Here is a 12,300-nt window from a genome sequence, read left to right on the forward strand (position 1 = left end):
GAACTGTCTCAGAAGCTTTGATGTCCTTTCTAAAGCCTGGTGCCCAGAACTGGACACATTACTCGAGCTGAGATCGAGCCAGCGACGCCCACATCCCACGAACGAATAAAAAAACGCTCCCTAACCAGTCCCCAATTCTTAAGCATTTATAGACGCTCCCTGCCCAGTCTCCAATTCTTATCGATTTACAGACGCTTCCTGACCAGTACCCAATTCTTATCGATTTACAGATGCTTCCTGACCAGTACCCAAATCTTATTCATTTAGAGACGCTCCCTGCCCAGTCCCTAATTCTTATCCATTTACAGACGCTCCCTGACCAGTACCCAAATTTTATTCATTTCGAGACGCTCCCTGCCCAGTCTCGAATTCTTCTCCATCTCCAGACGCTCCCTGCCCAGACCCCAATTCTTATCCATTTATAGACGCTCCCTGTCCAGTACCCAAATTTTATTCATTTAGAGACGCTCCCTGCCCAGTCCCCAATTCTTATCCATTTACAGACGCTCCCTGACCAGTACCCAAATTTTATTCATTTAGAGACGCTCCCTGCCCAGTCTCCAATTCTTATCCATCTCCAGACGCCAATTCTTATCCATTTATGGACGCGGTTTCGGGAAGCCTCACCGGGAAAAGCTTCACCGTCGCCATCCGCAGGGATACAGATGGGATTGTTCCATGTTATTGTGGCCCGGAGGCCCTGCTCCAGCTGTGTGAGCCCGCAAAGTGCGCGGTCTTCTCGCACTTTGTGAATATCCCGCTCCAACTCCGAACCCGCAGCTTCAGCTCCTGACAGAGCTGTCTCTACTGCGCCTGCGCGCCCCGCTCCTGTAACAGATTGGGCGGATTCTAGGCCGCTGAGCATTCTGGGTACCACACCTGTCATTAATGCTATTCTTTCAGCTGATAGGTTTTATTACGTACATTTCATGTCCTGGTATCGTCGTGAGTGTTTTCTTTTGTACCTGTCAATGCCTGGGAGGATAGAGTCAGCTTCACTTTGTAGCCATGAGTTTCTGGTGTGAGAAAGTGGTGTTTAACTCAGTATATTTCAGTTTTTGGTCTGTGACTGTGGGTATTATTCAGTACCTGTTTGTTTCTGCTATTGCTCTGTGAGTTTCACCACATATCTTTCAACAACTTGTATGTGAGCATCAGCTTTTGTCTATATCTATCAGTTTCTGAGAAGTGAGAAAGGGTTTGATTCTATCCCTATCAGTTTCTGTTACATGCATGTGTCTTTAATCTGCACCTCCTCTGAGTGTGTCTTCTTCTCTGTACTTGTAGGTGAGTATGTGTTTTGCTTTGTATCTCTCAGTCTTTGAAGTGTGAGCCTGGGTTTGTCCCTAATTTCCTTTTTTCCTTGCAGTTGGGATATGAAAGAAAGATTTTTACACGTTACCTGCCAACTGCTGCTAAGTGACTGTGGGTTTCACACTGTAACTGTCAATTTCTTGTCTGGTAATGCGAAGTTTACAGTGCACCTGTCAATTTCTAGTCTAGGACTGAGTTGGTTTTACTCTGTCCCTAGCATTCGCTGGTATGTTAGTGTGGGGTTTACATTGTACCTGTCAGTTTCTTGTATGTGAGTGTTGATTTCACTCTGAAAAGAATCATAGATCATAGAATAGTTACAGAACAAAAGGAAGCCATTCAGTTCATTGTGCTTGTGCTGCTTCTCTGCACGAGCAACTCAGCTCATGCCACAGACTCATGTATTCCATGAAAACATGCACTTTCTTTCACTTCAGATAATTATCTTTTACCATTTTGAAAGTCATGGTTGAATCAGCCTCCATCACACTCTCAAACAGTGCATAACAGATCTTAACCACTCGCTGTGCAAAATAAGTTTTTCCTCATGTTGCCTTTGGTTCTTTTGCCATTCACCTTAAATCGGTGTCCTCTGGTTACAGAGCCTTGAATAATATTCCCCATTGCTTTCTCAGCACTGATGGATTGTGAAGCAGGAGACAGCCAGAAGTCCCACTGAGCCACACTGATCCCGAGCTGGGAATGAAATGAGATGAAGTTCAATCGTTCACAGCGAGATGCTGCAGAGAGATAAGAGTCCCGAATCAAAGTGAGACTTTCTCATAGTTTTGCTGAATTTCATTTCAAACACTCCTTGTACTCTCTGCTCATGAAGCCTTAAAAAAGGGAAAAACAAAATGGCACTCAAACTCACCACCCTGAAATTAAAAGTTTAATGTTCGACTGACTGAACTGTCACTTCTACTCGGTCTCTTATTGGATGGATGCAACTGTATTCTTCAACGCAGGGGTGGCATTCAAATCCTCCCATGGGTCCACATGTCAGACTGAGTTCCATGTTGTAGACTCAAGCAAAGGAAATCTGCTCAGTTCCAAAACTATCAGTGAGTTGAAGCTCATTACGATCATCATCATCAGAGGTCAGAACTACCTGGTGAAAGAAAACACCCTGAAGAAGGATCCACAATTATTCAAAGGCATCAACAAAGTGAAAAACAAGAAAATCAATGAGCCAATGCAAGCCAAACAACAGAAATGGGAAAGGTTTCCTTTCCATACCAGAACCCAGTTCTGTTGTTTTTTGGAGCCAGGCTTCAGTTAAAGTTACAACTTTATATTCCTACTTGGCTCTCTGTACATTTCATTCATTCCAATTTTGTCGACAAGCTCTTTGAATCCAGCCCTCTGGTCCTCAAGCAGGCTCCATATGGAAATCAATTCCGCCTTCTGTAAGGCTGAAACCAATCGACGACCTTAAACTAAAAACACCAACAAAGAAGGGCTTGTCCAGGATTTGAACCCAGGATCTCTCACACATTAATTAATCACTTACCCTAAGCAAGAATCATACCCCGAGATCAACATGCCACTGATATCAGAACTTCCTTTTAGCTCCTGTGGAATTTCACTGGCAGCCAAAGCCAATCATCCATTTTTTTTCAGATCAAAGCAACATCCTGCAAACTCTGAAATAAAAACAGAAAGTGCTGGAAATGTTCAGAAACTCTGGCAGCATCTGTGGAGAGAGAAACAGAGTTAACCTTTCAGGGCGTTTCCCTTTTGTTTGAGCCATCCTTTCACACTGCTTCTGTCCACCCAATCTCACTTTCTATTCTATCTAGATTCCACCCACTCACCACCTAAATACATTTGTCATGAATTCCTCATATCTTTTAATAATGACAATTTTATATTTCTGGCCTTTGCTTTGGACTCCACCACAAGTGGTATCATGTCTCCATCAACCCAATCAAACCCATTCACTATTTCCTCACATTGCAATGTTTCTTTCACCCTGACAGACTATGGAGTATCTGCTGCTTGGTTGCAGTTCTTGCTTCCTGCCAGTAGATGGCACCTCACTCCAGTACAGTGAAGTTTACAAATCTGAGAGCCACACAAGAAGAAAAATTGTTCACATTATAGTGAACAAGTCCCTCTATTCCTGCACACTCTTTAGAACTGTGCCATTAAGTATATATTGCCTCTCCCTATTTCTTCTGCCAAAATGCATCACCTCACACTAGTCACTATTAAATTCCATCTGCCACCTGTCTGCCCATTCTGCTAGCCTATCACTGTCTTGTTGCAGGCGGTTCATTTCATCCTCACTGTTTGCCACTTCTCCAAGTTTGGTTTTATCGGCATATTTTGAGATTCTGCTCTATATTCCAAGATCCAAGTCATTTATCTGTAGCAAAAAAAAGCAGTGGTTCCAACAGTGACCCTTGGGGTCGAGCACTGTATTCTGTACAATTTTGGTTTCCTTATTTTATATTTATTTAGAGATACAGCACTGAAACAGGCCCTTCAGCCTACCGAGTCTGTGCTGACCAAAAACCACCCATTTATACTCGCCCTGCAGTAATCCCATATTCCCTACCACCTACCTGCACTGGGAGCAATTTACAACAGTCAATTTACCTATCACCTGCAAGTCTCTGGCTGCGGGAGGAAACCAAAGCACCCAGCAAAAACCCACATGGTCACAGGGAGAACTTGCAAACTCTGCACAGGCAGTAGCCAGAATCAAACCTCGGTTTTTGGAGCTGTGAGGTTGCGGTGCTAACCACTGTGCCGCCCATGACAATGCCACTACGCCATCACCTCCCCTTATCTAAGGAAGGATAGACTTGTCACAGAGGGAATGCAATGGAGATTCACCAGACTAATCCCCTTATGATGAGAGACTGCAGAAACTGGGCCCAAATTCTCTGGAGTTTCAAAGAATGAGAGGTGATCTCATTGAAACTTCCAAAATTCTTACAGGGTGTGACAGGGTAGATATGGATAGGATGTTTCCTCTTTCTAGTGAGTCTGGAAGAAGGGGACACAGTCTCAGAATAAGGACAGGCCATTTGAGACTGAGATGAGCAGGAATTTCTTTACTCAGAGGGTGGGTAATCTGTGGAATTCTTTATCCCAGAGGGCTGTGGAGGCTCAATTACTGAACTTATTCAAGACAGAAATCAATAGATTTCTAAATACTACCGGGATCAAGGGATATGGAGATAGCAGGGAAAAATGGCAAAGAGGGATATGATCAGCCACGATCTGTTTGAATGGCAGAGCAGGCTCAATGGGCTGATTGGCCTAATGCCCCTATTTCCTATCATCCTATGAATCCCAATAATGTACATCAGACGTTAGACCGAGCTATGCATTACATACCAGTTCAAAAATCCCACAGAGATTAAGACTGAAAGATACAGTATCAATTCCATTACTACAAAGTGAAGGACTTGGAGCTTGCAGACCAGCCCATGTATAAGATTGAAAGTTATGTTTTCATTCACAATCATTTTCACAGAGCTAAATATTGAATACCAATCCACAACTTGTACAGGACTACCAAATAAAACCGACAACTGTGAAATACAGTTAATCCATATTTTAAATTAAACACAACGCAAACAAATATTCATACATTGAGAGCGGGAAACAGTGAGAGCAGAGTGGAGCATAAAGAGCCCGGGGTGGGGAGAGAGAGAGAGTAAGCAAGGGTTCACTCAGAGAGCAGGAAACGGTGAAAGCGGAGTGGACAGGAGTCCAAGCAAGCTGGAGGTTGGAAACAAAGTGAATAGTGACATCACAGGAAAGCTGCAAGGTGACTGGTTGTGATTAACGGCTGTTAGGGAGTAACAGTAAATAGTTAGTACACCACTGTTAGGGTGGGTGTGTAAATGGCTGGGTTATAGCATTTCAACAACAGGCAGAATAAAAAGAGTATAAATTAAGTATTAATGATAAGGGACAAGTGAATCGTTGGTGAGTTTTTTGGAGTAAGGTTTATCTTAACTAGTGAACTGTATTGATTTTTAGTGGGATTTATCAGTACTAGGAAAGTTTTATTTATAATTCTAAGGTGTTGTAGTACTGTTAAGGTTTTTTTTAGCAGTAGCAAATGGTCAACTAATGGCAGGGGTGTTTCAACCTTGAGAGTGCACCTCCTGTGATATGTGGGAGCTCCAGGATGCTTCCACTATCTTAGAGAACATTTGTGCCAGGAAGTGCTCTCAATTGTGGCAGCTTGAGCTCTGGGTTTTGGAACTTGAGTGGCAGCTGGTGACACTGCAGTGCATTCGTGAGAAGAGAGCTACATGGATAGCACGTTTATAGATGTGGTCACCCCACAGCTTAAGAGTATGCAGGGAGAGAGGGAATGGGTGATCAACAGGCAGTCAAAAAGAATCGAGTAGGTAGTGCAGGACACCCTGACTGCATGACGCTCTCCAACGGGTATTCAGTTCTGAATATGGAGGACAGTGATGCTTCCCTGGGGAGTGCAGCCAGAGCCAAGTCCATGGCACCATGGGTGACTCAGCTGCAAAGGGAGGTACAAGGAAGACTGGAAAAGCCATAGTGATAGGTGATTCAATAGTCAAGGGAACAATCAGGCATTTCTGTAGCCGCAGACATGAATCCAGGAATGGTATGTTGCCTCCCTGGTGCCAGGATCAAGGATGTCATTGAGCAGTTACAGAACATCCTGAAAGGGGAGGGTGAACAGCCAGCAGTTGTGGTCCACATCGGAACAAACAACATAGGTAGAAATAAGGATGTTGTCCTGCAGTCAGAATTTGGGGAGTGAGGTAAGAAATTTGCAAATGGGACATCAAAAGTAATAATCTCCGGATTACTCCCAGTGCCAAGCGCAAGTGAGTACAGGAATAGAAGAAGACAGATGAATGTGTGGCTGGAAAGATGGTGCAGGAGGCATGGCTTTAGATTCTTGGGACCGGTCGGACGGGTTGCACCTGAACAGAGCTGGGACGGAGTTCCTTGCGGGGCATTTTGCTCGAGCTGTTGGGGAGGGTTTAAATTAGTTTGGCAGGGGGATGGGGACTGGAAGGTAGAGTCAGATGGGACAAAATCAGAAATGAAAATGGAAGGCAGAGAATTAATGGATGAGTCTGGAAGACTGAGGAAACAAAGTTTAGAAAATTAAAAAAGTGTTTGGCAGTGCTCAAGTGTATCTATTTCAATGCAAGGAGTATAGCAAATAAAGCAGATGAGCTGAGGACAGATAGACAGGTGGCAGTATGATATCATAGCTTTGAGAGAAACATGGCTTAAGGAGGGACAGGAATGGCAGCTCAACAGTCTTGGTTACAGGGTTTTCAGACGCGATAGGGAGGGAGATAAGAAAGGAGGGAGAGTGGCAATTTTTGTCAAAGCAACAGTACGGCAGCAATAGAAAGGGATTTTAACCACCCAAACATTAACTGAGATAGTTTTAGTGTAAAAGGAATTGAGGGAGCAGAATTCTTGTGATGCATTCAGGAGAAATATTTTAGCGAATATGTAGCAAGTCCAACAAGAGAGGATGCAGTTTTAGGAAATGAAGATGGGCAGGTGGAAGGAGTGGCAGTGGGAGAGCATTTTGGTGGTAGTGATCATAATTCAGTCAGTTTTAACATAATTATGGAAAGGACAAGGATACAACAAGAGTTAGAGTTCTCAATTGGGGCAAGGCCAACTTTACTAAGCTGAGGAGTGATTTAGCGAAAGTGGACTGGAAACAGGTACTTGAAGGTAAATCAGTGTCAGAGCAATGGGAAGAATTCAAGGGGAGATTCCAGGGGTTCAGAGTCAACATGTTCCCTCAAAGAAAAAGGGTGGGAAGGCCAAATCAAGAGCCCCATGGATGTCAAGGAGCTTATGGGTATGATATGGCAGTAAAGGAAAAATTATGCCCGACACAGAGAACTCAATACTACAGAAAGCTGAGAGGTCTATAGAATGTGGAGGGGGGAAATCAACATTGAAATTAGGAAAACTAAGAGAGGCATGAAAGAATATTGGCAATCAAAATCAAGGTAAACACAAAGATGTTTTATCAATACATTAAGAGTAAAAGGATAACTAAGGAAAGAGGAGGGCACAGAAAAGACCAGAAAGGTAACCTATATGTAGGGGCAGAAGATGTTGGCATTGTTCTTAATAAATACTTTGCATCTGTCTGCACAAAAGAGGGGGACGACGCAGATATTGTAGATAAGGAAGAGGGGTGTGAAGTATTGGATATGATCAACAGAGGGAGAGAGGACATACTAATGGAATTAGCTTATTTGTAAGTTGATAAATCACTAGGGATGGATGAAATGTACCCCAGGCTGTTAAAAGAAGCAAGAGAGGAAATAGCGGAAGGTCTGACCATCGTTTTCCAGACCTCATTGGATACAGGTGTTGTGCTGGAGGATTGGAGGACGGCTAACATTGTACCTCTGTTTAAAAAGGGAGTGAGGGCTAGACCGAATAATTACAGGCCAGTCAGTCTAACCTCAATAGTGGGAAAATTATTGGAATCTAATCAGAGAGACAGGATAAAATGTCACTTAGAAAGGCACAGATTAATCAAGGATAGTCAGCATGGATTTGTTAAGGGAAGATCTTGTCTGAACAACTTGATCGAAATTTTGAAGAATTAACAAGGAAAATAGATGAGGGTAGTGCAGTTTATGATGTGGTCTACATGGATGTAAATGTAGGGGGCATGATCAAGAAGTTTGCAAATGACACAAAGATTGGCCATGTGGTAAATAGCAAGGAGGATAACTGTAGGCTGCAGGAAGATCTTGATGGTCTGGTCAGATGGGCAGAAAAATGGCAAATTGAATTCAATCCAGAGAAGTGTGAGGTGATGCATTTGGGGAGGTCAAACAAGGCAAAGGAATACACGATTAATAGGAAAATGCTGAGATGTGTAGAGGAAGTGAGGGACCTTGGAGTAAATGTCCACAGATCCTTGAAGGTAACAGGACAAGTTGATAAGGTGGTTAAAAAGGCATATGGAATCCTTTTTTTTTCGACGAGGTTTAGAATATAAGAGCAGGGAGGTTGTACTGTAACTGTATAAATCATTAGTAAGGCCACAACTTGAGTACTGTGTGCAGTTCTGATCACCTCATTACAGAAAGGATGTAATTGCCCTGGAGAGGGTACAGAGGAGATTTATGAGGATGTTGCCGGGACTGGAAAAATGCAGCTATGGGGAAAGATTGGATAGGATGGAGCTGTTCTCCTTGGAACAGAGGAGGCTGAGGGGAGATCAGACTGAAATGTACAAAATTTTGCGGGGCCTGTATAGAGTTGAAGTTGAAGGGCCTGTTCACCTTAGCAGAGAGGTCAGTGACTAGGGGAATAGATTTAAAGTGATTGATATAAAGATTACAGAGGAGATGAGGAAAAGTTTTTTTTCAGCCAGAGGGTGGAGGGGGTCTGGAACTCACTGCCTGATAGGGGAGTTGAGACAGAAACCCTCAACTCATTCAAAATGAGTCTGGATATGCACCTCAAATGACGTAATCTGCAGGGTTATGCACCAAATGCTGGAAGGTGGGATTAGAATGGGTGGACAGTTTTCATCTGGCACAGACACAATGGGCCAACTGGCCTCTTCCTGTGCCATAAACTTACTTTGATTCTATAAATTACCCAGCTGCTGCAGTGGAATTTGAACTCATGTCTCTGGTCCATTAGTGGAGACTTTTGGATTACTCGTCCTGTAAAGTAACCACAAAATCACCATACCCCTGGATGAGAGTTTTTACAGGTTTGTAATTTTATTTTCAGATACGGCACTGAAACAGGCCCTTCAACCCACCGAGTCTGTGCCAACCAACAACCACCCATATACACTAATCCTACATCAATCCCATATTCCCTCCCACATCTTCACACGAGGGGCAATTTACCTAACAACCTGCAATTCTTGGGCTGTAAGAGGAAACTGGAGCACACAGCAGAAATCCACGCGGTCACAGGGAGAACTTGCAAACTCCGCAGAACTGAACCCAGGTCAGTGGAGCTTTGAATCTGCAATGCTAACCACTGCGCCACTGTGCCGCCATAATGTGGAGTTCAGTCTACACAAATGGAATTGATAATCTATTTCACTCTGATCATGTATGAGATGTTTTTGGCTGGAAAATAATGCGTATCATAGACAACTGTATTTTTTATTTCCGCAGTCTGGGTGAGTTCTGTCCAGGCATCTAATTTACATCACAGTTTACACTTCATATCAGCATTGCTCAATCTGATACTGTATGTGATTTTTGGACTGGCAATGATTAGATCAATCTACACTAATGGAATTGATACTGTATGAGTTTTTGGAATAGTATGTAATGTTTAGGTCAATGTGCACTAATAGAATTGATACTGTATTTCAATTTGATATTGTATGAGTTTTTAGAATGGTATATAATGTTTAGATCAATCTACACTAATGGAATTGATACTGTATTTCAGTTTGATATTGTATGAGTTTTTAGAATGGTATATAATGTTTAGATCAATCTACACTAATGGAATTAATACTGTATTTCAGTTTGATATTGTATGAGGTTTTAGAATGGTATATAATGTTTAGATCAATCTACACTAATGGAATTAATACTGTATTTCAGTTTGATATTGTATGAGGTTTTAGAATGGTATATAATGTTTAGATCAATCTACACTAATAGAATTAATACTGTATTTCAGTTTGATATTGTATGAGTTTTTAGAATGGTATATAATGTTTAGATCAATCTACACTAATGGAATTAATACTGTATTTCAGTTTGATATTGTATGAGTTTTTAGAATGGTATATAATGTTTAGATCAATCTACACTAATGGAATTAATACTGTATTTCAGTTTGATATTGTATGAGTTTTTAGAATGGTATATAATGTTTAGATCAATCTACACTAATGGAATTAATACTGTATTTCAGTTTGATATTGTATGAGGTTTTAGAATGGTATATAATGTTTAGATCAATCTACACTAATGGAATTAATACTGTATTTCAGTTTGATATTGTATGAGGTTTTAGAATGGTATATAATGTTTAGATCAATCTACACTAATGGAATTAATACTGTATTTCAGTTTGATATTGTATGAGGTTTTAGAATGGTATATAATGATTAGATCAATCTACACTAATGGAATTAATACTGTATTTCAGTTTGATATTGTATGAGGTTTTAGAATGGTATATAATGATTAGATCAATCTACACTAATGGAATTAATACTGTATTTCAGTTTGATATTGTAAGAGGTTTTAGAATGGTATATAATGTTTAGATCAATCTACACTAATGGAATTAATACTGTATTTCAGTTTGATATTGTAAGAGGTTTTAGAATGGTATATAATGTTTAGATCAATCTACACTAATGGAATTAATACTGTATTTCAGTTTGATATTGTAAGAGGTTTTAGAATGGTATATAATGTTTAGATCAATCTACACTAATGGAATTAATACTGTATTTCAGTTTGATACTGTATGAGTTTTTAGAATGGTATATAATGTTTAGATCAATCTACACTAATGGAATTAATACTGTATTTCAGTTTGATATTGTATGAGTTTTTAGAATGGTATATAATGTTTAGATCAATCTACACTAATGGAATTAATGCTGTATTTCAGTTTGATATTGTATGAGTTTTTAGAATGGTATATAATGTTTAGATCAATCTACACTAATGGAATTAATACTGTATTTCAGTTTGATATTGTAAGAGGTTTTAGAATGGTATATAATGTTTAGATCAATCTACACTAATGGAATTAATACTGTATTTCAGTTTGATATTGTATGAGTTTTTAGAATGGTATATAATGTTTAGATCAATCTACACTAATGGAATTAATACTGTATTTCAGTTTGATACTGTATGAGTTTTTAGAATGGTATATAATGTTTAGATCAATCTACACTAATGGAATTAATACTGTATTTCAGTTTGATATTGTATGAGTTTTTAGAATGGTATATAATGTTTAGATCAATCTACACTAATGGAATTAATACTGTATTTCAGTTTGATATTGTGTGAGGTTTTAGAATGGTATATAATGATTAGATCAATCTACACTAATCGAATTGATACTGTATTTCAGTTTGATATTGTGTGAGGTTTTAGAATGGTATATAATGTTTAGATCAATCTACACTAATGGAATTAATACTGTATTTCAGTTTGATATTGTATGAGGTTTTAGAATGGTATATAATGATTAGATCAATCTACACTAATCGAATTGATTCTGTATCTTTCAATTTCACAGCGTGCGTGAGTTCTGAACTGGTATCTAATTTGTGTCTCAGCTTACAATATCTTTCAGCACCTTTGAAACTTTCACTGTAATGAATGTTGGACTTGTATGTAACTTGTACCTCAGGGTACACTATGGGGATGTTTAAACATCCTTTATAATGAATGGGTGTGAGCTTTGGGTATGATATTTAATTTAAATCTCAGGGTACATCGTTAGCTTAGATTCTGTGCCATTCAATCAGTAACGTGTGCCAAATCTATCTGATATTTAATTGCTCGCTGAGTCTGCATTATATTTAGATTGACACATTGTATTTCAATCTGCTAGTGGGTGTGATTTTGACCTGGGATTGATGTATCTGACTGTCAGTGGGACTGAATTGGGGCGAAATGGAAACAACTTCTTTTTCTCCTGCTTTGTTTGATTGAAAATGTGTCTCTGGAACTCGGGATCAATGTGGGCCTGACTACTTCTGCAGTCTGAGACTAGGGAACTGATGAACTGTCTATCCCTCTGTACTCTGAGTGATAATGTACCTACTGTGTGTGAGAGGAGCTGGCTGCACTGTTCCTTGTGCCTCGAGTGCAGCAACCATCACATTCATCACGATACCTTCAAGTATTTGCCTGTATGAAGAAAAAATATATCTTATAACTCAAGAACAAGTGAGGGGCAAAATATCAAAGAGGTGAATTTAATTTCTCAATTAATAATCATTAAGAACACCCACTA

The sequence above is a fragment of the Heterodontus francisci genome, unplaced genomic scaffold (assembly GCF_036365525.1).
Source record: "Heterodontus francisci isolate sHetFra1 unplaced genomic scaffold, sHetFra1.hap1 HAP1_SCAFFOLD_1588, whole genome shotgun sequence".
Lineage (NCBI taxonomy): Eukaryota > Metazoa > Chordata > Chondrichthyes > Heterodontiformes > Heterodontidae > Heterodontus > Heterodontus francisci.